Consider the following 25842-nt stretch of genomic DNA (forward strand, 5'->3'; position numbering starts at 1 on the left):
GTTGCATGTTATACGCGGCCGGGGTGTGACATGAGTGGCGACAGAATTATTGTTTCAACAACCATGGCAATTAAATTTATGTATTATTAAAATTAAAGTTACATTGTCTTTGAGTTCAACTAAAACTACATAGTAACTGTCTTTTAAGTCACTAAGGCCCGAGTACGCCTAAGTGAAGCACAAGCATCATCATGCATTAGCACCTGAAACACATGTAAAAATAGGTACGTCAGCATAAAAATGCCTGTGAGATACATAGGTTTTGTTTATGCAGATTCATGACTTGTATTTGAAAGAAGTGTTTAATAAAATGTAGTCATGAACCTTGTAAAATGTTTTCCTTTGTAAAACCATGTGAAAATCAATGAAAATCAAATGATGATGAAATGATAATGCATGGTTAAATGAAATGCATAGCAAGTAGGAAATCATCTACTTAAACTATGTGATGATGTCAATGTATAAACTGTGTCATGTATGGTGAATAACTAGAAGTTTCTCAACCCCATAGAAAATGTACAAAACAATGTTTTTGAATAAACCTAAGTTTAAATCAAATGTTATGTTTTGCATAAAAACAATGCTTTATGATTACAAACATTTATGCAGTAATGTTAATCGCATACATTCAAGCCTTGCGACTGTGGCGACAAACCCTTAAACAAATTAAAGGTTTATCTAAATTATGTTGTCGGATTCTGTCATTCCCAACTTCCAAACAAACCCAGGAAGTCAGAAACGGGAGTTGTCAATTCCTATGGTACCATTACATAAGTCCGAGCGGCGTGATCAGTGTTAATGAATGTATTATTGTCCTGATTAAACACACCAAATGTCATAACCAATGTAGCATGTGAAAACCATCTACTAGGAATGCTAAGTAAACATGCCTAGTAGAAATGTTCATGTAAAACAATGTGCTAGCATGCTCAGTAAACATACATAGCAGAAATGTCTTGTAAAACAATGTGTTCCATATGCTAAGTAAACATATGCAACAAATGTGTAACGAATCAATGTGCTAGCATGCTTAACATACATAGCAAAACATAGTGAAAGCATGTACTAAATATGTACTAGGTGAAACTAGCATGTTTATGTCATAAAAGCATGAAATGCACAAAAGTAACACGTATGTACATGTGTATCACCCCAAAATATTTGAAAACGGTAAAAGAGGGGAACTATGTACTCACTTGGGATTGCTAATTAGTCTTGAGAATAAGACCAATTTAAGCTCCAAGTATCACGGAATCAATCGGCACCTAGTATAGGTAACTATGTTAATAATCGGCTCCTAAACCGGGAGATAGGATAGAAAGAGGTTCTATAAATCAAATGAGTAATTAAACTCATATGGTATGATTTAATAGGCCCTACATTCTGATTGGAAAGCCGACCTAAGTGCTTTTGACCCGTTTCGACACATTATGGTAACATAAGTCACTATAATGCGTCGTTAGCGTAAAACTATGTCCGGATGGTTATCTATGTGCTATGTCAAGTCTTACATGCCCAATTATCCCTAAATATGTCACTAAATCAGATTACATGTCAAAATTATGTTCACATAGTCAAATTACGGATTTATGCTTCAAAAGGGCATTTTGGCCATTTCCTATGGGCATACAAGCTAACTAGCATACGACTAACCATTCCTACGTGATCATAAGGTATAACCTCAGTGGTTATTCCCTATGCAACTATGATCACTAACTAAGCTTGGTCGGATCCTAAAGATCGACCAAACGGGTCGGGTTCGGAAGTATAAGCGGTTGTTTAGACCGCTTACCTTACGACCCTAAACAAGCACAAACTAATAGTGTCGAGTTAAACATGTCAAAACATGTTTAACCTACTGATTTGGTATCAAAACAAAGAGTTTTGATACCTTAAAGTAGTTCTGTTGCAAAATGCATGCTAAAACGCATTTTGACCGAAACTTTGACTCAACACTACACCTAGCTAACGTGGTAATCAGCAGTTATAATCACGAAGGATTATAACTATCGTGATTACAATCACGTTTCAAAGTTCAGTTGAACTTTGACTTGACCAATTGATGGTCAAAACCGAAAGTCAAACTGTTGGCCAAACGTTTGACTTTCTGCACTACATAAGGAAAAAGCCATAAAAAGAATGAAAGAAGCTCACTTAGGGTCCTTGCTATCTTTTCTACAAAGAAGACAAAGTCCCAATCAACTTGAGAATGCTCCCAAAGCAGATGTGAAGGAGAGAAAGAAGGAATGAGCAAGGAATGAAGTGAACTTGGATGGCTATTTATAGTTGTTGTGAAGTAACAAGATCATCACAAGTGGTTTGTTTAGCCATTAAGCAATAAATCTTGACCCTCCAATGGTCACAAGCAGGTACAAAGCCTTGGTGGTCACTAAACTTGCTTAACATTCCCAAAAAAAATGGCATAAACAGCCCTTAAACTTTAAACAGATTGCTAAAATTGAGTTTCTAGTCGCTGGGCTGCTGAGGCACCCCGCGTAAGAGTTGGGGCTGGGCTTACGCGCCCCGCCTGAGCTCCCCAGATCAGCAAACTTTGAAAATTTACAGTTTTGGTCCCTGCATGCAATCGAGTCCATTTCAGGCCTTTTTGACCCCCGTTAAGCCATTTTCAAGGCTCTACAAGGTCAATAAAGTTTAGAGGACTCAAAATATGCTTGGAACACTCTCGGATGTCGGCTCGTTTGGTCGTACGGTCGCGTTGTTCGTTAAATTACGACGAAACTCAAACGGATGCGAAAACGAACAAAATTAAGCGACGAATGGAATTTTTGCATGCCGATCACTAAAATAAAAATATTTTAGTGTGTACAAAAATTTTAGATGTCTAGATGTGGCCAGAACATAAGATATGCGCGAAAATGCAAACTTACGCCGTTTTTGACACTTTTAGTCCCTGTAAGATCATGTAAGCATGTTTTCCCACACCGAACCTATCAAAGCTTATTTCTAAGCCATGTTTAGGTTATATATGGTATGTTTAATGTCACACCCTGGCTTTGCGGAAGCGTGGTTAATTTGGTGTGACTTCTTAATACCATAGCTTAACCATAACAAAGCTATATGAAATAAAAACCATGCAAGATCATCCATTGATTTAAGTTTTAAAGCATAAGTAACATGACATTGTCTTACGGCGTTGACTCATGCAACGGACAATACAACCTGATAACATAAACATTGTTCAAAAGACACAACACCAACATGAAATAAACATAGTTTAAGAACTGTGACTCGTCTAGGAAAAAGTTACATCCCTTAAACTTGGATGACCTCGTAACTCTTATGCAGCGGGAAAACGTAACATACCGCGCCAGATCTTTAGTTCCCTGAAATACATGTAAGTTGGAAAAATCAACAATAATGTTAAGCGAGTTCATGTGTAAGTGAGTATGTAAAACCTTTGTATGTATAAAAACCCTGGTATGTAGCACATAAGGAAAAAGAGATCACCAATGGTTTGCAAGGCCATTGATATGTGTGAAGTGCAAGTAGGAAGACTCAAACCTAGCGGATTTCTGCGTTGGGCACAAAGTCACCCCGAGGTCCGTTATGCTGGGCCTGGGGCTGGGCTCGCTACACCCAGATAGATGTACCGCTACTGTCCCTCGGTCCTACAATGAGGATTAATGGCCTCAAGTTGCACCTACCCACTCACATGATCTAAGTAGTAACCCTCCTTACGCTAACCATACCATGTAAAAAGTACTTGTAATCATAGTAACATGTATTTCACCCCCGCAGTTTAGAAAAACTGAAAACAGTTAAGAGAAAAGGGGGACATGAACTCACTGTAATGCGTCCTCGATAACATCAACTCAAACTCGGTCTGCAACACGACTACCTACAACATGCTAATATCTATTAGACGAACGGTCGTGCCTTGACTTAAAGTTTAACGTTCTTGGGAAATAGTTAGACAACTACTTCGTGTTTATACTTCTTAATTATCGTATAAATAGATTCCTTCCCAAGGATGGGGTATTCATGCATGTACTATGTATTTGGTGACTTAGAGTGTTGGCAAAATATATTTTCAAGTCTCGTTTCCAACACTTTAAAGTTTTTGTGTCAAAACTCATGGCGAGGTTTACTTCCGAGAAACAAAGTTAAAACATACATGTTGAAAGAATAATTTTTCTAAGTCTTGGTATTTTTCAGAAAAATTCGCCAGAGTTTCCCCTAAAAACGGGAGTGTCCGTGCTAATACGCACATCGTTTTCTTTTTGAAATCAACCCATGATCATCAACAATCAACCACTACGTTTTGACACGCAAAACACTACCTTTGTCGTTTCAGTTTTAATATCTGAAAAACTGCACTGTTTTCGGACGAGTAAATAAAATACTTAACTTATTCCAAAAATTCCCAAATTTTTACGGAACGTCCTAATTGACCCACAAATTATTGTGTAAAAATATCGGGGTCTAGTTCATTACCAATAATTTATAGAAAATCGTTTATCTAACTGTGATCAGATTTGTTACATTCTGATCACAGTCTACAGAATAATTCGTTTAAAATTCCTCGTAAGTCCGTTTGTCGAAATTCCAGTTGGGGGGTCATAAATACATCAGTGACCATCTTTGGTAAAAATTTCAGGGGCTGGTTCTGTTTAGGTTTCAAGTTGTGACTGAAAACGTATGGCCCATTTTACTGCAGTTAAACTCAGCCTTAGCTGCTGTCATGAAAACAGACTTTTAAAATAGTAACCCACCTCAGAAAAATACGACTCCAGCGCCATTTTCTTCGTTTTTCGAAAATACACAATTTAGGCTTCAGAAAATCCGTTTTTCGACTATTATGATCTGTTTACAGCCGGTTGAAGTCGGCTGAAAACATTACTCAGCTTGCTGTTTTATGGTTTAAATGTTATTAAATCGTGTTACAAGTGTCCGATCAACGGGTTTTTCCAAGAAAACAACGATTTAACATCAAGTATGATTTAACCAACCCTCAAACCAACAAGATTCCCCTTCATGAATCAGACATAAGTAAACTTTTATGTAGCTTTTATGTTCATAACTCATGTTTCACATTTTCTAGCATTCTTGTAATTTAGTGATTTAAACCACAACACATCATACTACAAAACATAATTTTGAACAAGATGAACCAAGGTAAAATGGGACTTACTACTAGCCTCTAGCTAGGGATGAAATCTAGTAAAGAAATGTGATGAGAAAAGATGAAGAAGCTAGAACAAAGCCTTTCTTGAAGCTCCACAAGTAGTAACCTTCTTGAATCACCTTCTAAACTCAATGGAACTTGTAAAATGAAAGGGATGGTGTGAAAGTGAGGGTGGTGGTGGCGGTTTTGTGGGAACCGAAAGTGAGAGGAGAGAAGTGAAGGGGAGTGTGTAATCTTGGTGAAATGATGTTCAATCTAAGGTGCGATACTACTAATACTCATCTTGCATAACTTAGATACTTACACAAGCAATCTATCCATTAAATAAATCAAACATGATCTTGCAAGATATATGAAGTATGGAGAGATGATATGTGGGGTCCCACTTTGGGAACCAAAGTCGTTGGGGGGGGGGGGGGTCTTGTTGCAAAAATTGTGACTAATGCAAGTATTAGTTAGATGTAAGAAAGGTGGTGATATAGGTTAATTTTTTTTTAGCGGGTGTTATGGCATACGGGGATCATGACAAGCCAAAAATAATAAGACAAGGTATTTGACAAAAAAAATTTAGTGTCCCGGGTAATGTCCGATTATACGATTAAATACCGTTCCGTTAAAATGTTTAATTATGCCGAAAAAGGTCCTTTATGTATATTTTTGTAACATAAATTATTCCCGATACCTAGGAAAGTATACATGACCATTCTGCCATACTTTTGCATTTTACTAATAATTTAAAATTCTGAATTTTATATAAGAATGCAGAATTTTGCAATCAAAGTGTGTTTTAGGCACTTCTCGGCACTGTAACTATCATCTAGTGACGCAGTTCTACAACCCTCATATCCCTACACTCACTACTAGTGTAGTAAACTATTCCCGGCTCATACTGGCCTTAGAGGCAGTGTCTGCCTGATGCTGGTTATATCAGCATGTTTAATGGGTATCCCGTATAGTGTGCTCACTGTGCTTTTTGTGCATCAAGGTTGTCACTGATGTTTGTGTAAAAAAAAATAATAGAGTGACAGTATAAAATGTGATGCATGAGTATGTATGTATTAGAAATCAGTAAGCAGTTTAATCACAGTTGTAAGTAGGGGTGCAAACGAGCCGAGCGGCTCGCGAGCTACTCGAGATTGGCTCGAGAAAAAGCTCGAAATGAGCCGAGCCTTATCGAGCCCGAGCCGAGCTCGAGCCTAAAATAAAGCTCGTTCGTTTATCAAGCCCGAGCTTGAGCCTCGCATGTGAAGCTCGTTAGGCTCGTCGAGCCTTATTGAGGCTTAGTGTAAACGAGCCGAGTCGAGCCGAGCTTATTTAAACTTGTTTACAAGCCGACCTTGAATTGAACCTAAAAATAAGCTTATTTAGTAAACGAGCCCGAACCCGAGCTTCACTTATCGAGCTCGCTAGCCTAAAAGTCTATTATTTATATTATTTTTACTTAATATATTAACTAATGGATAACAAACGAGCTGAGCCCGAGCCGATCTCGAGCTTGAGAAAATACCAACGAGCCGAGCTCGAGCCTGGTCGGGCTCGGCTCGGTTCGTTTGCACCCCTAGTTGTAAGCAAGCACAGTAGTTAAGCAGTAATTAAATATTAATTAAGTCGTATGGATACCTGGTTTGGTGAGGGTTGTCACATTTAACTTATGATCAAGTTCCGGACTGTACATTGCCTTACGAAACGGCAGACTTTTGCAAGTTGACGCAATTAGTCCCTGAGAGCGAATAAACTTGTTTTTGCCATACCAAAGCCTTTAAAACTTATTTCTAAGTTATGTAAAGGTTATTTAAGGTATGTTAAGTTTATGATGATGTTCCGGAGTGTTTGTTACGTTAAACTGATCGTGTTTACGCACTAGTTTGCGTATAACTCTCCAGAAAGCGATATAGAGTTCAAAATCGATCAAAAATTATCACGAGCATAAAATCAAACATAAATGACAAACATTGGGATCAAAACACACTGTTTTATTAATGATATCATAAGCACAGATGTCACACATTGGCCATTTTAACTATTTTTTGACGATGCATATTGTGTTCTGATAGAATGATTTTACTGAGATATCTGTGCCTTAGGAGATGAAGTTGTGATTTCTGTCTGTTGTTTACTTCATCTTCTTTCACAAATCCAGTCACCCATGGTATTTGGTCTCCTTTGTACGTTTCCATGTGACGCATCGTAAACACTCTACAGTCTACGCCGTTATTCTTCGTCCTCCAATCCATATTTTTTCTTTCTATCACTGAGGTTGCAAGTTCTTCTATAGCCGGTGTTGGTTTTAAAGCATTTTGTAGGTATAAAACCAATACCCTTCTCTGTAACATTGTGTTAGTAGCTTTTACATAATATATAACATGTATATGTATAAGTTTTTGTATTACCAGTGTGTCTGGAAGCCCCTTGTATCTTTCCTCAAACTCTTGTTCTGCTGCTGAATTGTCAATCAGCTCAATTTTGCCGGATTTTAAGTTGAAGCACAAGACATAGAAGTGGTCACCTTGAAGTACCGGAATAAACACCAGGTCAACCGATTCAAGTTTTTTTACCTCATATCTATTTAACATGTCTTCAAAATTCGAGGCAAATATTTTGAGTCGTTGGTTATCTGTGTATTTCTTCTCGTCGTAACAGATATTCGGCTGTATATTATGTAACCAGAGTTAAATCCATGCAAACAATGGTTTTTTTTTCACATGCGAAGAGTGTATGTACCAAATGCGAAACTACAACAGTATGAGAAATGCAAACAATAGATTTTTTTTTCACATGCGAATAGTATATATAACACATGCGAAATTACAACAGTATGAAAATGTTTCAAAAGCAAAAATTCTGCCATAATACATGCGATTTAGATATAACTAGTTTGCGAAATCATTTAATATGCATTTACTTTTAGAATTTCAAATGACAAAATGTATATGAAAACATACCATCATTGTGGAATACAAGAAGAATCTGTGTGGTGATAATTTTCTATCCCTTTTCTTCTCTTCAAGGTTTATAATATCTACAAATGCATCTATTCCGTTCGATGCTACATATTGTTCCCTGTAGAAGCTTTCAAACACAGCTTTGAATGTTGCAACCTCAGTTTTTGATCGGTAAAATTCTTCTCTGCCAGTCATAAAATAAATAATTAGTTTTGTTTTGTGTATATTTTTTTTAGATGTTTGTTTGTTGATATATGTTTTTTTACTTACTGCAAGCCTGCAAAGGTAGCAAATGTGAAGCGGATCACACTCAATTCTTGGTTCAAGAGTGATTCATGCATGTTTACCACTCTATTGCAGTAAGGGGAACAAAATTTGTCTCCAAGCTCTGCACATCTTTTCTCACCTCTTATTTTTGCTTGTTCTATTGTCTTATAAAGCAGTTCATTTAACCCTTTTGGCATAACTTGTTTTGGAACTTGCTTTGTCCTTGAGGTTTTTCTCCCCTTAGTTTGCTTTTTTTCTTTATCTTCTCCCAACATGGGTCCTAGGCTCAAAACCAACTCAACTGAATGCAATTCTTCAGCAGTTACCTGAGGGCATTCAGGTTTCTTTTCCTTCTCAACTTCAGTGTCTGTATCGAGTTGTTGAGGGTCTTTTTCTGGCACTTCTTCCTGGACTTTTTGTTGAATGTTTTGTGTAGATTCTGCCAAGTTCACTATTTCTTCGATAACAGTTTCGTTTTCACCAGTTTCTGCATGCCAGAGTAATTTAAGATATACAATAATTTATGATGTTTAATTTTTCTCCTAAAATAAAGGGTTTTCTTACCCCTGGCAGTTGTTTGGTAAGCATATACACCTGGTTCCACAGTTTGAATGTTTGCAATAAGGGTGTCTGTGACTCCTCCATCATCTGGTTGCAGTATACCTATAGATACAAAATATTTAACTTAATACAGTAGAATCAAAATCGCAGGGTTATACATGACATATTGTGCGAAATCAAACTTTGAAGTGTTTTTAACAAAATCGCATGTGTTTTTTGTAGGTTTCGCATGTGCATAAATGTAGTGATTTTTTTACATGATTTCGCACGTGTTAATATTGAGTTCGCATGTTTTACCTTCTGATGCCATTTGTACCAAAACTATTGATATTACTTTTTGAGCTTCTTCATCCTCTCTACTTTCTTCGTTTGTAGTAACTTCATGATGAACTTCACAAGCTGGGTTTTCAGGTTCTTGATGAACAAGAGAGGCTGCAGTTTCATGCTCTTGAACCGAATCAGGTGGCACACAAATGGGATTATTCTGAAGCGTCTGATCCCACTCCTTACAAGCGTTCATAACCTCCGGATCCCAAAAACACTTAGTTTTTGCTTCTGAAACTAAGTTGTTCATCACTTGAACATCTTGAATCATTTTAAGGTATTTTTTGACATTTGCTTTCATTTTTTTCAACAGATTCTGTAATATTTTTCAAGTTAAGATACTATCAATCTAGAAGTTAAATATAATTGATTAAGTTAAATAAGTTTAATTAATATTTTTTTACGCTTACCTTTTTGTTTGCTCTCGAAGCCTCTAGTTATTGTTCATGGGCTGTATCATAGAATACCGATGGTGAAAGTTGAGCAGGAGTGTTGCAATAATCCATCATTTTCTGCGTCTGCGTTCCAACTTCAAAGTCAATGTTCATTTGAGACATTTCATTGATTTCAAAACTGAAATCCATGAAATCATCAATGATCTCGTTATCTTTTGGCTCTGCCCCGGTTTCTTTGTTTTGTACTCCGCGCGCAGTCCTTCTTTTGTAGCTTATCGTGGTGTCAACCGGTGGTCGTAGTGTATAATCATCCTCCAGAGGACCCTCTTCTTCTTCATTTTTTTCTTCATTTTCTTCTTCTTCTTCACTCTCACTTGATATCCATAGAGGTCCGTTATCCGAAATATGATCTTCGACTTTATCAATCTCCGAAGATGTTATATAATGAATAACCGGTCTCTCCACGGCTTTCTCAAACAGGTTAAGCCTTTTGTTGTACTCATGCGTGTATAGAAGCTGTATAAATCGCAAGATCATTTAATTATATAAAAGAACAAACTAGTATTTTAAATATGTTATTAAATGTAGTAATGTATACCGTAAGGAAGGCAACATGTCCCACGAACTGTATCTTATAGTTCTTCCAGCCCGTTCGTGTCCAACGCAAGGTTTTGAGTAGATATGAGCACCAATCTAGATTTTTTATATCCTCAACATCTTCTACACCGAGCAAACATCTATCATTTGCAAGTGTTGCCTTTGTAATTTATGCAAAGAAGGTCATCCAGTATACAAGGAAATTTAATTTAAACAGACTCCCTCCGTCTCTTTGATTTTCCATTGTGTTTGCAATTAAGCCATGGGTAATTCTCGCGTTTTGCCCCACTGGCGGATGAATGTATCCCGGACAGCATTTCCCGGTTCTCGACTTTTTTCAATTTTCTCTTGCTTTTTGACTTTTCTCTTATCGGCTATTATTTCAACCTTCTTTGGACCCTTTGGTATTTCAAATACCTCGTAAACTGTGTCCGATGTTATTTTTATTTGGTGTTTTCCTACGTTTTGCTTATCGAACTTCTCATCAAAGTTTCTCGCTAGCCAATATGCCAATCGTGTTGAAATATGGTTGATATTGATATCCATAATAGCTCCAAACCCCATATCCCTCACATCATCAATCTGTTTTTTTGAAAATCTTCTAACAGTATCCATATATGAGTTAGGTTGGCATCTCAGCAGTATTGCTTCATTGCTGTATTTGAGGAGCTCCCTATGTTCTGTTTTAGGTTGTTGCACCTTTTTTGAATGTTTTTTTGTCTGTATCTTTGATTTCCTCTTATCTTCTTTCTTCTCATCTTTATTCTTTTTTGGGGGTGGCTTAACAAAGTCATCATCTTCTGAACTTTCTTCAACCACCAATCTCTTTCTATTCTTGTTAATTTTTATCAGAGTTGATATTGGTCCTTCAAAGTCATCATCAGATTCTCTTTCTACAAAATCGCATGCTATAGTTAAAAACACTTACAAAATTGCATTTATCAGTTAATCATGTACAACAAGTCATCAATTCGCATGTGTTAGATATCAATTCGCATGTGTTAGTTATCAATTCGCATATATGAGTTATGAATTCGCATTTGTTACATAAGCATTACCTAAACTAGTCAATCATTATAAATCATAAACACTACAACTAACTTATGATATAAAATCGCATGTGCCTTTATATCAATTTGCAAGTCTAATCTAACCTAAAACAAAAAACCTTCGACATACTATTTTTTTTATCATATGAAATCGCAAATGTCATAAAAACCACCACAAAACCCTATATGATATCGCACATCTATCAGTTATCATTAAGAAAACTGCATAAAAATGCAAAACCTAATAAATAACCATACCAGTAATAAACCCTAGCAAAATTGAAGTAGTTATCAATATGTAATGTTATAAAACTATACGTTTCAGTTAAAACGTTAATAAACAAATAAAATTGCATTTGACTTTAAATCCCCTGTATATTCCACTATAAAATCGCAAATGTCAATAGATACCTGGATTCATCTTCTTCGCTTGTGGTCTGTCGTTGTTTGCTTTGCTTCTTTTCTCAATATTCATGAATCCTAGTTGAAATCGCAATGGAGAGTAGCAGGGAACGTTTGGAGAAGGAGAATGCAATGTTTTGATTTTGGGTTTACGGTATGATTGTGAGTTATTGTGTGCTGATTATCAGGGGTTTTGTTCTCGCTATGGACGATTTTAACCTTGGTTGTTTCTTTTATTAATTTTAATTTGATTAATTTAATTGTTAAACACACGCTTTAAATGAGATGATCGGACGGTTGTTGTTGTAGCGTTCATAATGTACGATTAGTGTACATTATGAATCCTAGTTGAAATCGCAATGGAGAGTAGCAGGGAACGTTTGGAGAAGGAGAATGCAATGTTTTGATTTTGGGTTTACGGTATGATTTTGAGTTATTGTGTGCTGATTATCAGGGGTTTTGTTCTCGCTATGGACGATTTTAACCTTGGCGGTTTCTTTTATTAATTTTAATTTGATTAATTTAATTGTTAAACACGCGCTTTAAATGAGATGATCGTCCATAGCGAGAACAAAACCCTTGATAATCAGCACACAATAACTCAAAATCATACCGTATATATATATATATATATATATATATATATATATATATATATATATATATATATATATATATATATATATATATATATATATATGTATATATATATATATATATATATATATATATACGTAGAGAGGCCGGTTATCATACAAAAACACCAATCGTACATTATGTACGCTACAACAACAACAATCGTCCGATCATCTCATTCAAAGCGCGTGTTTAACAATTAAATTAATCAAATTAAAATTAATAAAAGAAACCGCCAAGGCTAAAATCATCCATAGCGAGAACAAAACCCCTGATAATCAGCACACAATAACTCAAAATCATACCGTAAACCCAAAATCAAAACATTGCATTCTCCTTCTCCAAAACGTTCCCTGCTACTCTCCATTGCGATTTCAACTATGATTCCATGAATATTGAGAAAAGAAGCAAAGCAAACAACGACAGACCACAAGCGAAGAAGATGAATCCAGGTATCTATTTACATTTGCGATTTTATAGTGGAATATACAGGAGCTTTAAAGTCAAATGCGATTTTGTTTGTTTATTAACGTTTTAACTAAAACGTATAGTTTTATAACATTACATATTGATAACAACTTCAATTTTGCTAGAGTTTATTACTGGTATGTTTATTTATTAGGTTTTGCATTTTGTATGCAGTTTTCTTAATGATACCTGATAGATGTGCGATATCATATAGGGTTTTGTGGTGGTTTTATGACATTTGCGATTTCATATGATAAAAAAAAAGTATGTCAAAGGTTTTCTGTTTTAGGTTAGATTAAACTTGCGAATTGATATAAAGGCACATGCGATTTTATATCATAAGTTTGTTGTAGTGTTTATGATTTATAATGATTGACTGGTTTAGGTAATGCTTATGTAACAAATGCGAAATCATAACTTATATATGCGAATTGATAAATAACACATGCGAATTGATACTTAACACATGTGAATTGATGTTACATGATTAACTGGTAAATGCGATTTTGTAAGTGTTTTTAACTATAGCATGCGATTTTGTAGAAATAGAATCTGATGATGACTTTGAAGGACCAATATCAACTCTGATAAAAATTAACAAGAATAGAAAGAGATTGGTGGTTGAAGAAAGTTCAGATGATGATGACTTTGTTAAGCCACCCCTAAAAAAGAAAAAAGATGAGAAGAAAGCAGATAAGAGGAAATCAAAGATACAGACAAAAAAACATTCAAAAAAGGTGCAACAACCTAAAACAGAACATAGGGAGTTCTTCAAATACAGCAATGAAGCAATACTGCTGAGATGCCAACCTAACTCATATATGGATACTGTTAGAAGATTTTCAAAAAAACAGATTGATGATGTGAGGGATATGGGATTTGGAGCTATTCTGGATATCAACATCAACCATATTTCGACAAGATTGGCATATTGGCTAGCGAGAAACTTTGATGAGAAGTTCGATAAGCTAAACATAGGAAAATACCAAATAAAAATAACATCCAACACAGTTTACGAGATATTTGGAATACCAAAAGGTCCAAAGAAGGTTGAAATAATAGCCGATAAGAGAAAAGTCAAAAAGCAAGAGAAATCTGAAAAAAGTCAAGAACCGGGAAATGCTGTCCGGGATACATTCATCCGCCAGTGGGGGCAAAACGCGAGAATTACCCATGGCTTAATTACAAATACAATGGAAAATCAAAGAGACGGAGGGAGTCTGTTTAAATTAAATTTCCTTGTATACTGGATGACCTTCTTTGCAGAAATTACAAAGGCAACACTTGCAAATAATAGATATTTGCTCGGTGTAGAATATGTTGAGGAAATAAAAAATCTCGATTGGTGCTCATATCTACTCGAAACCTTGCGTCGGACACGAGGGCGCTAGAAGAACTATAAGATACAGTTCGTGGGACCTGTTGCCTTTCTTACGGTATACATTACTACACTTAATAACATATTTAAAATACTAGTTTGTTCTTTTATATAATTAAATGATCTTGCGATTTATACAGCTTCTATACACGCATGAGTACAACAAAAGGCTTAATCTGTTTGAGAAAGCCGTGGAGATACCGGTTATTCGTTATATAACATCTTCGGAGATTGATAAAGTCGAAGATCATATTTCGGATAACGGACCTCTATGGATATCAAGTGAGAGTGAAGAAGAAGAAGAAAATGAAGAAGAAACTGAAGAAGAAAATGAAGAAAAAAATGAAGAAGAAGAGGGTCCTCTGGAGGATGATTATACACTACGACCACCGGTTGACACCACGATAAGCTACAAAAGAAGGACTGCGCGCGGAGTACAAAACAAAGAAACCGGGGCAGAGCCAAAAGATAACGAGATCATTGATGATTTCATGGATTTCAGTTTTGAAATCAATGAAATGTCTCAAATGAACATTGACTTTGAAGTTGGAACGCAGACGCAGAAAATGATGGATTATTGCAACACTCCTGCTCAACTTTCACCATCGGTATTCTTTGACACAGCCCACGAACAACAACTAGAGGCTTCGAGAGCAAACAAAAAGGTAAGTGTATAAAAATATTAATTTAACATATTTAACTTAATCAGTTATATTTAATTTCTAGATTGATAGTATCTTAACTTGAAAAATATTACAGAATCTGTTGAAAAAAATGAAAGCAAATGTCAAAAAATACCTTAAAATGGTTCGAGATGTTCAAGAGATGAACAACTTAGTGTCAGAAGCAAAAACTACGTGTTTTTGGGATCTGGAGGTTATGAAGGCTTGAAAAGAGTGGGATCAGACACTTCAGAATAATGCCATTGATGTGCCACCTGATCCGGTTCAAGAGCATGAAACTGCAGCCTCTCCTGTTCATCAAGAACCTGAAAACCCAGCTTGTGAAATACATCATGAAGTTACTACAAACGAAGGAGGTATAGAGGATGAAGAAGCTCAAAATGTAATATCAACAGTTTTGGTACAAATGGCATCAGAAGGTAAAATAGGCGAACTCAATATTAACACATGCGATATCATGTAAAATTTCACTACATTTTGCACATGCGAAACCCTACAAAAACACATGCGATTTCTTAAAAACACTTTAAAGTTTGATTTCGCACAAATATTTCATGTATAACCCTGCGATTTTGATTCTACTGTATTAAGTTAAATATTTTGTATCTATAGGTATACTGCAACCAGATGATGGAGGAGTTACAGACACCCTTATTGCAAAAATTCAAACTGTGGAACCGGGTGTATATGCTTACCAAACAACTGCCAAGGGTAAGAAAACCCTTTACTTTAGGAGAAAAATTAAACATCATAAATTATTGTATATCTTAAATTACTCTGGCATGCAGAAACTGGTGAAAATGAAACTGTTGTCGAAGAGACAGTGAACTTGGCAGAATCTACACAAAAAGTTCAGGAAGAAGTGCCTGAAAAAGACCCTCGACAACTCGATACGGACATTGAAGTTGAGAAGGAAAAGGAACCTGAATGCCCACAGGTAACTGCTGAAGAATTGCATTCAGTTGAGTTGGTTTTGAGCCTAGGACCCATGTTGGGAAAAGAGAAAGAAAAAAAGCAAACTAAGGGGAGAAAAACCTCAAAGACAAAGCAAGTTCCAAAACAAGTTATACCAAAAGGGTTAAACGAACTGCTTTATAAGACAATAGAACAAGCAAAAATAAGAGGTGATAAAAGATGTGCAGAGATTGGAGACAAATTTTGTTCCCCTTACTGCAATAGAGTGGTAAACATGCATGAAGCACTCTTGACCCAAGAATTGAATGTGATCCGCTTCACATTTGCTACCTTTGCAGACTTGCAGTAAGTAGAAAAACGTATATCAACAAACAAACATCTAAAAAAAATATACACAAAACAAAAACTAATTATTTATTTTATGACTGGCAGAGAAGAATTTTACCGATAAAAAACTGAGGTTGCAACATTCAAAGCTGTGTTTTAAAGCTTCTACAGGGAACAATACAAAGCATCGAACGGAATAGATGCATTTGTAGATATTCTAAACCTTGAAGAGAAGAAAAGGGATAGAAAATCATCACCACACAGATTCTTCTTGTATTCCACAATGATGGTATGTTTTCATATACATTTTGTCATTTGAAATTCTAATAGAAAATGCATATTAAATGATTTCGCAACTAGTTATATCTAAATCGCATGTATTATGGCAGAATTTTTGCTTTTGAAACATTTTCAAACTGTTATAATTTCGCATGTGTTATATATACTATTCGCATGTGAAAAAAAATCCATTGTTTGCATTTCCCATACTGTTGTAATTTCGCATTTGGTACATACACTTTTCGCATGTGGGAATAAAAAACCATTGCTTGCATGTCTTTGACTCTGGTTTACATAACATACAGCCGAGTATCTTTTACGACGAGAAGAAATACACAGACAACCAACGACTCAAAATATTTGCCTCAAATTTTGAAGACATGTTACTTAGATATGAGGTAAAAAAACTTAAATAGGTTGACCTGATATTTATTCCGGTACTTCAAGGTGACCACTTCTATGTCTTGTGCTTCAACTTAAAATCCGGCAAAATTAAGCTGATTGACAATTCAGCAGCAGAACAAGAGTTTGAGGAAAGATACAAGGGGCTCCCAGACACACTGGTAATACAAAAACTTATACATATACGTGTTATATATTATGTAAAAGCTACTAACACAATGTTACAATGTTACAGAGGAGGGTATTGGTTTTATACCTACAAAATGCTTTAAAACCAACACCGGCTATAGAAGAACTTGCAACCTCAGTGATAGAAAGAAAAGAGATGGATTGGAGGACGAAGAATAACGGCGTAGACTGTGGAGTGTTTATGATGCGTCACATGGAAACGTACAAAGGAGACCAAATACCATGGGTGACTGGATTTGTGAAAGAAGATGAAGTAAACAACAGACAGAAATCACAACTTCATCTCCTAAGGCACAGATATCTCAGTAAAATCATTCTATCAGAACACAATATGCATCGTAAAAAAATAGTTAAAATGGCCAATGCTTTCGACAAAAGGCCAGACAAAGACAAGTATCTGGCAGATCTGGATGAGATAATCCCAAATAGGATGAGTACATATTTTGGAAGGGGATAGTAACTTCATTTGATGATGTATTTATGTTACATATTTCAACTGTTTCTACTGATCCAACTGCTTTAGTTCCCTTTTTAATTTCGCATATATTTGTGTTTCTGAATTGGCAATTGTGTTTTTATTTCGCATGTGTTTTGTTTGAAAATCGCATGTTTCATATTGAATTATTAAAATTTGCGAAATACAAGTACATTACAAAACAAAACATGTAAATTTATTGGAACATATAGCAAAAAAAAAACAAAAAGTTCATTCAAAAGATGAAAGAAACTCTATTTTCATCTTCATTGAGCATCTTAATACAGTTATTGCACCGGCCAACTCTTTCAACTGTTTCTCATCCCTCTCACCCAAATCCACCATAAACATAACTGCAATTTCTTTAAGACTACTCACTTGCATCTGGGATAACAAGTTCAGAATTTCTTGTCTTCTCTTCATGTTTTCCGTTATACGAGAAATGTTGGCCTCCAACATCTCTTGACAAGATTGATCCTCTTGAATCTGTTGCTGAATCCTTTTCCTCAAAACCGGCTTGATACTTGGTTCAGAAGAAGAAGAAGAGGATGTTGGTAGATCTGCCATTTTTTAATTGGATGTTCGCAATAGTGATGAAAACAAAAAATGTATAATAAAAAAATTTATTGATATGAATTATTGAAATCAATTATCGAACTGAATTATTTGATTTCAATTATTGAAAAACACTGTGCGAAAATAAAAATAATTACTCATAAAGATTGCGAAATCAAAAGCTACAATTGATAAAAACTTTAAGGTTTGCGAAGTCTCGGATTAAACTTGCGAAATTATATACTAAACTTCATTGTGTGCTAAATGACTATTTTTAACATGCGAAATTATACAACAGATCCATTCTTTTACTAGTTGGATTATTTTAAAACATCACATGCGATATATAAAAAGACACATGCGATATAGTAACACAACAATTAAACCCAATAAACACTTATCTTCTACCCTGATTACAAATCTAATAATAAAAAAAACTTCAAATAAAAAAAAACCCAAAACTCAAATAAATGACGAATCAAGCATTTTCTGAAATGGCCGTTCTGTGAGGAATCAATCAAAAACCCTACAATCGAATTAAAACGAAGAATACTTAAATGGAATGGTTAGGAAACGAGCTCCATAATTGACGGGATTCCATGATTAGCAGTCGAAAATGTTAGAATAGAATGTCTGATATACCCTTATTTATTAAAATTGAATCAGGATACGTGTATGGCTGCTGTTGTAGCGTACATAATGTACGATAGTGAGATTTGTACCATACTCTTTACCTATATTTATATATATATATATATATATATATATATATATATATATATATATAATGTTTACATGATATGTTTATGACTTTGAATATTTTAGTAAACTATTAGGTCAAATTGGAGAAAGATGTTATCAATTTTATGACGATTTTCGTTTAGTGATTTTATTGTTTGTATAGGGTGGCGATTTTAGTTGTTACACTTGTGAGTTTTAGCAACTGGCGAGGAATGACTCGTTTCGCCCAAGTTAAGCCGGTCAATACCTATTACAACCCGTTACTTTATAACCAACTTAGTTAAATATGGTAACTAAATATACTATTAACTAACCGGATTTCCAAAGTATATGGAGATCCTAAAGATAGACAAAATCACATATTTTACGGAGGAATGTCTAACTCAATTACAAGTCCTAAAACAGGGGAAACCCTAATCACCATCAAACTATAAATAGTGGTCTCCTCCCCAATATTTAACATGTTGTGTTCTAACCCTAAACACTCTCTTTACATATTATCACATATGAATCTAATATTGAGTTGAGAGTCAGAGGGTAGTGTCACACCCCAACCGATGGCGGGGTATGGCACTGAGCGAAACAGATTGTCCATGAGTATCCATAACAACTATTGATTACCAGATATTAAAACGTCATGTCCCATACCACAACATATCCAAATAAAACAGTTATTACAAATAATTGTCTCAAAAACAAATACTGTCTCGACTACTCAGATTTAAGCGTGACATAACTAGACCCCTAGCTTGATTCACCAAAGCGAGCATCCTAGCAAAAAGCATCCTAAACACCTATCACATACGTTAAAATAAAGGTCAATACACATAGTGTAAATGTGAGCATACAAGTTTAGTAGGTATAATAGAGTTCGAAATCATTTACGCATAACCAACATGTAACATGTATAAAGTGAAGGCAAGTAGGTTATCGACAGAGAAATATGCATAGACGTGACTGCGAGTTGTAGAATGCACAACACAAATCCCCACTGGGACACATGAAGTAAAGCCCTTAACAACCCCTGTCCACGACAGGTGCTGAGTCCAAACTATAGTACTATCGTTGCTAAGGTGTCAGGCAACAATCACTGTGTTAACATAACATACAAGCATTCATCGAATAACACGTAGCATGCAGTAATGGTTAGCGTATAAATAGTGTTTGCGTTGTGTGTCGATTTTGATTTAGAATAAGTAACGTATGTAACACCCAAAAGTACATAAAGCAAAAAAGGGATCGAGTATACTCACAGATAGCATTTAACTTAATAAACACTGCCTTGGATTGAATGGAGCGATGAGTGAGATTAGCCTGAACAGTTAACGATAGCATAAACGATAAGCGGCGCATAAAACGGTGCAAAGTGATAAGTGTCGGATGGTAATCCGATCGGATGGCAATCCGATTGGATGGCCAGTTGATCGGATGCCAATCCGTTTGGATGGTCATCCGATCGGATGGCCATTCGATTGGAGTGGCACCTCGTTTGGTGAGGATGTGTTTGTGTATGATGGTTTGCCTTTTGAAGTTTTCATTGTAGCATTTTGAAAACAGAGAAGTATCTCTACCTTTTAGGTCGATCGATCGAACGGCGGTTCGATCGGGTGACGATCTGTTCGGCGAGGTATTTCTCAGAGAACAAGTTCACAGCAGTGTTGTCACTCGATCGGATAGTCTACCGATCGGGTGGTAATCCGTTAGAACTGAAAATGCATTGAACATGTTGAAAATTGTTAAGTGTTGAAGTCCCAAACATCACATGGTCTGACAGTAGCTCGATCGGATGGCAATTTGATCGGACGGTAATCCGTTCGATGTTCAAAACTTTTGAAAAGTTGAAAATAAAGTTAAGTGTGGGAGCAAGGTGCAAGCCGATCGGATGGTTGTCCGATCGGATGGCAATCCAATCGGATGGCAATCCGATCGGACGGCAATCCGTCCCAATGACCTGATCGTCTTGACACTTGGTGGTTCGATAGTTTGTAGTTTTGATTCGAGACGATTTGATAGCGTGCCAAACAATAGAACCCTCGTCAAGACTCAAGTAATCCGATCGGATAGGAATCACCCTAGTCTGGTTAGTTGACTGTTCGAAACGGTGGTTCATGTTTAACCCGAAATTGGTTGTCTCTTAGATAGAATTCAGATTTTGAACCAACACATCACTAAGAAAGAGTAGAAGATCAGAACAAGCTCTGATTCTATCGGTTTAGAGTGCATTGAGTGTAAAAGAGTTGAAAGAAAGTAAGAAATCAATCTTTCAATCCTTTTCACCATGAATATGTTCAGATCTATGCAAGATCTTTGTTTATTCATGTTGAAATCGTCCAGATCTAAGTTGTTCTTGGTGGATTGAAGCCAAAACATGAAGTTCATAAGAACTCCATGATGACATCACCCTAGAACACCTCAAATCCACTGATTTCATGGTTAAAAGTTAAGATTTAAAAGATAGAATGATGAAGAAGTGTGTGTAGATCATAGAAGTACAAGATTTAGGTTGAAAACTTACAAGAATCGCGAGAAATCGAGAGAAATAGAGCTTGAGTGCGGCTGGGTCGAGTGGAGAGCTGTCACATCAAGTGATGTGACATGTGAAGGTATTTATAGGGTTTCCCAAAAAGGAAAGTGTACTAGGTCGAGTGGGTCACCGATCGGATGACTGTCCGATCGGGTGGCAATCCGATCGGTTGGCCATCCGATCGAGTGGCTTCGACGTTTCGAGTTTCGGCGTTTCGTTTCGTGCGTTGGGTTTTGTGATGCGTTTAAGCGAGTTGCAGTGCAATAGCATTATCCATTAATCCCAACTACTATATCTAATGTACAATCATCCTAAATAACTTGCGTTTAGCGTTTGCGGTTCAATTGCGATAGAGTTGCGATTGCGTTTCGATTAATCACCACAACATAAACATAAATAAACATGCACAAGTAACACATAAGTAGCACACACACGTAAAACAATATCCAGAACGCGTAATTCGGGTTGCAAATCCGATTGCGATACGATAAGCGATAAAACATGCGATAAATATCGATTAAACCTCGATTATTAACAAGTACTCCACATAATACAACTAATGCGATAAAATAAATAGATTATCTACAAGTCAAAGAAGTCAAAACAGGAGTTAAGCAAGGAGTGACAGATCGCAATTAGCAATCTTTTCTTCCTTTGACTTCAATCCTGACTTTGACTTTGACTTTCGAAACACGGGGTGTTACTGGTAGTCCAGAGACTCCGGTCTCTAACCCCTTATAACGTGTTTCCTTGTTTTGCAGTTCTGAGATGAGATGGAGAAAACGAAGTGTGGCCATGTTCGTATTCATCACCGTTGAAGTACATATCCGCTCAGATAACTGCTTCTTCATTGGCGTGATCCGTAGGGCTTGACAATAATAAACTACAATTCGTCTTCTTCGCGCAATCTCCAGATCTAGGTTTTTATGCACAGTATCATAGCCGGCAATGCAGTCGTTGAAGGTTCTCTACACCACAACCGAATCTGACTTTTTCACATTTCAAATCTTGGTTATGTACACGTTTGGAATCTCACTCACCCATCACTTAAATCTACTTAAAGGGTTTTTGTTATAAGTAGAGGCGGCAAAATTGACCCAACTATGTAAGTTTGGGATGATTTTGGTGTTAAAAACAAAGCAATGGGTTAATCTGGGTAAGGCTTTATAATTAAGGAGGTCAGGATGGGTAGGTTTTAAATTAAAAGAAAAACCCAATAGATAAGGATGGGTCAAAATGGATTCATTTGGAACCCAAAATACAATAACTATTCTTCAACTAGAAACAACGACAATTGGGGACTAGGGTTCATCAATTACTAAACAAGTAAACATCAAACCCTAAGTCACCATAAATCTCTCCATCCTACGATCGAATTCCCAAAATCATTACGTCATTCCAGTGAATTCACCCAATCTACTCACCAGTCTTGAGTTTAAGACAATCAATTCGAGTGTTCTGTATCATCGCAATTGGATTCACCATACCTATTCCCTGATTAAGAAGTTACTCATTATTTTGGTTGGAAGGGTTAAGGGAAAGAGAGTTATGTTCTTGAAGTAGCTTACTTCCAGATTGCTTCTCATCACTGGTGAAATTTCTTTGTAATTTTTTTGGGTTTAATGTTTCTTGTGAATGTATAAATGTCGACACATTATGCCACATGCGAAAATAGTGCACACTATATATTAGGCTATTTTACATCATTGCTAAGCTACATTTTTTCACGCTAAATCATGCCTGAACCGCATTTTTCCACGTTACATAATCAGGAACCCTATATTGGATACTACTCTTATAATCATTACATGCAGTGGCGGAACTAGAACATCAACTCAGGGGTATCCCTCAAATTTTTTTTATCGTTCAATTGCTCAAATCAATAATCATTCAATTTTGGGCTATTATTTACTTATTTGGGCTTAGCAAATGTGTATTATTTACTTATTTGGGCTTACCTAATGTGTTATTATTTACTTATTTGAGCTTACCAATATCTTATTATTTTGTAAAAAAAATTTGAGGGGTGTCCTCGTACTTGTTCAGGGGTGTCCTATGTATAAAAATCGAAAAAAATAAAAAATTTAACACTACTAGTAAAAACTTGAGCCGTAGCCCGGGCTACGCCCCACATAACTAAGGGTCCGCCCCTGATTACATGGTTCATTTAATGACTTATTATAAATACAGAGCATGCCTTCATATGACTTTATGGTGAATTTTGCAGACCACATACATGTGTCTTTAGAGTTGATTTAACATTTACTCCATTGTTAAATGGCCGGTTACAATTGGAAGACAAAGCTCCCTAGATCAAAAACATGAACGGAAGATTTCATGCATTGGCCTATGCTCGATTGACATTTGATAATCATGTTGCATTATTTGACATGTCATCTGCTTTTAAATGCACCTACGTTATTACTTTTATACTTATTATTTAAGATCCAATTTACTAACATGTTGATCGTCATTGAACTGAGTGATTTGCATGGGACAACACAACTATGGTCGGACATGGTCAAAATATTTACACGTTCTAACCTATACATCGAATAATCCTAATTTAAGCACGCAGACCTAGCTAGGTGCAACCGATATGCCAGACAAAGCTCTACGCACATGAGTCACGGGTGACATGTTCTAAATCTCATCCCTAAATGTAGTACGAATATAATCCTTGATAACTGAGCTATCTATCCAATATGTATACACATGCATTACTTTATTCATTAGATGGTTTATTATAATTAGGGCATTTACTCCCGTATGACTTGATGAGATACTCCATAAACTATATATTTGCCTTTGACAATGATCTGACAATAAAATAATACCTACAAGCAAGGCACATCGCCCACTAAACAAAAAGTGGTAATAAAGGTTTCACCTCTATTTCACGCACACGTATCTACAATATGTTTAAACTAATTAATAAGCATGCCATAGTCTTTAGCATGTTATGCTGCATATTAGGGGTGTGAATTTCTGACCCGACACGAACCTAAGACGAAATATATGGGTTTAGGTTTAGTCTAAACGGGTTCGGGTCAGTTTCAGGTTGAACCCGCGAACCCGTTTAGATAAACGGGTCGGGTTTGGGTCAACCTGGTCAAGTTGATGGGTTGACCCGTTTAACCCCTTTGTATTATATAATATTTTTTTACAATATGTTTTATGTTATAAATTAAATTGGCTATGTATTTTATGCTAAAATTGTAACTTAGAAAAAGAAATTCACATAAGATTTTATAATTTAAATGTAATTGTATTATATACATTTGTGTTTTTTAAGTAAACTTTAAATGTAATATATTAATTTGTGTACAAAAAATTAAAAAATAAAAGTTTTCGGGTTGAACGGGTTGTGTTCGGGTCAACCCATGAATATTCGGTTCGGGTTCATTGGTATGACACAATTTTCGGGTTCGGGTCGGGTTCGGGTTTGTATAAAATTTTTGGGTTCGGGTCGGGTTGAACCCGCCAACCCGCGAACACGACCCGTTTAGCACCCCTACTGCATATGTACATGCATTATTTAATTTATACTTATCATGCAAGTTCAGAGCTACTAACATCATCTAGCAACATCAAGCTGATGACTTGCAGGCTCTAACAACACAGACAATCCAATTTCCGATCGTGGTCTGGCAACACCGAGGGTTTCAGTCTGTACCTTCCGGTTTACACACTTAATTATCTGTATTGTGGAACATAGTTAGGGTCACACAACTTCATTTAGAACTGTCCTACTTGACAATTGACATTTATCGGCGTGCTACACACTCAGTAGTGATACACCTTCGTCAGATTACGTATTTGATGAGGCTAGACTTATGCTAGACGATATTGTGCTAGATTACATATTCAGGTACACAATTTCAGGTGCGACCCTTGCATTTATTGCTTTGTTTATTTAAATATTTTATGATCACTTGGTTGTGCACACCCTCCTTATATAACTTAACAATACATATATATCATTTGTCGAAAACAGAACACGCTTGTGAATGATTGCACAGTGAACGTGCGTTAGATCGGTTGGAGGCGCGGATGGACGCCGCTCACCACCGTATGGAACGTCTTCTCATGCGAGCGATCCAGGGCAATATACAGGCCACTATGGCGCGTGGTGAGCAGCCATTGCCGATACCGCCGTTCTCGCCTGTCCCTGGAGAGGATGCGGATCAGGGGGCGGTAACCTCAGGCACTCAGGGGGCGGGGCCCTTAGACACCACTCAGGATCCATAGGTTTAGGATCGTTGTACTTTTCTTGTATTTTGACGGTTTATGTATTTTGAACAATGTCATGTGTTTTTACAAACTTATTATGTAATTAAATTTGCAGTTTCAGTTTATTTGTATTTGTGATTGTTTATTTTAACTATTTAGATTGGTATGCTTGGTTACGCACAATCTATAATACGATATTAAGTTAAAAATGTGATACAATACGACACGATAAGCTGTAATATGATAATTAACGATATAAAAATAATAAAGATGTGATACGATACGATACAATACGATACGACACGATACGCTATAATACATAATTAACGGTAAAAAAATAAGATCTTAAAACTC

At 36.1% G+C, this 25842-nt stretch overlaps 1 long non-coding RNA gene across 1 annotated transcript; it reads left to right on the plus strand.

The window, feature by feature from the left end:
* The first annotated feature begins 22496 nt into the window (after positions 1-22496).
* Positions 22497-25613, plus strand: LOC110897484. Its single transcript, XR_004877009.1, has 2 exons — positions 22497-25140; positions 25253-25613. It is a non-coding gene; the product is annotated as an uncharacterized LOC110897484 (long non-coding RNA).
* The last annotated feature ends 229 nt before the right edge of the window (positions 25614-25842 follow it).

This window comes from Helianthus annuus, chromosome 13 (genome assembly GCF_002127325.2).
Source record: "Helianthus annuus cultivar XRQ/B chromosome 13, HanXRQr2.0-SUNRISE, whole genome shotgun sequence".
NCBI lineage: Eukaryota > Viridiplantae > Streptophyta > Magnoliopsida > Asterales > Asteraceae > Helianthus > Helianthus annuus.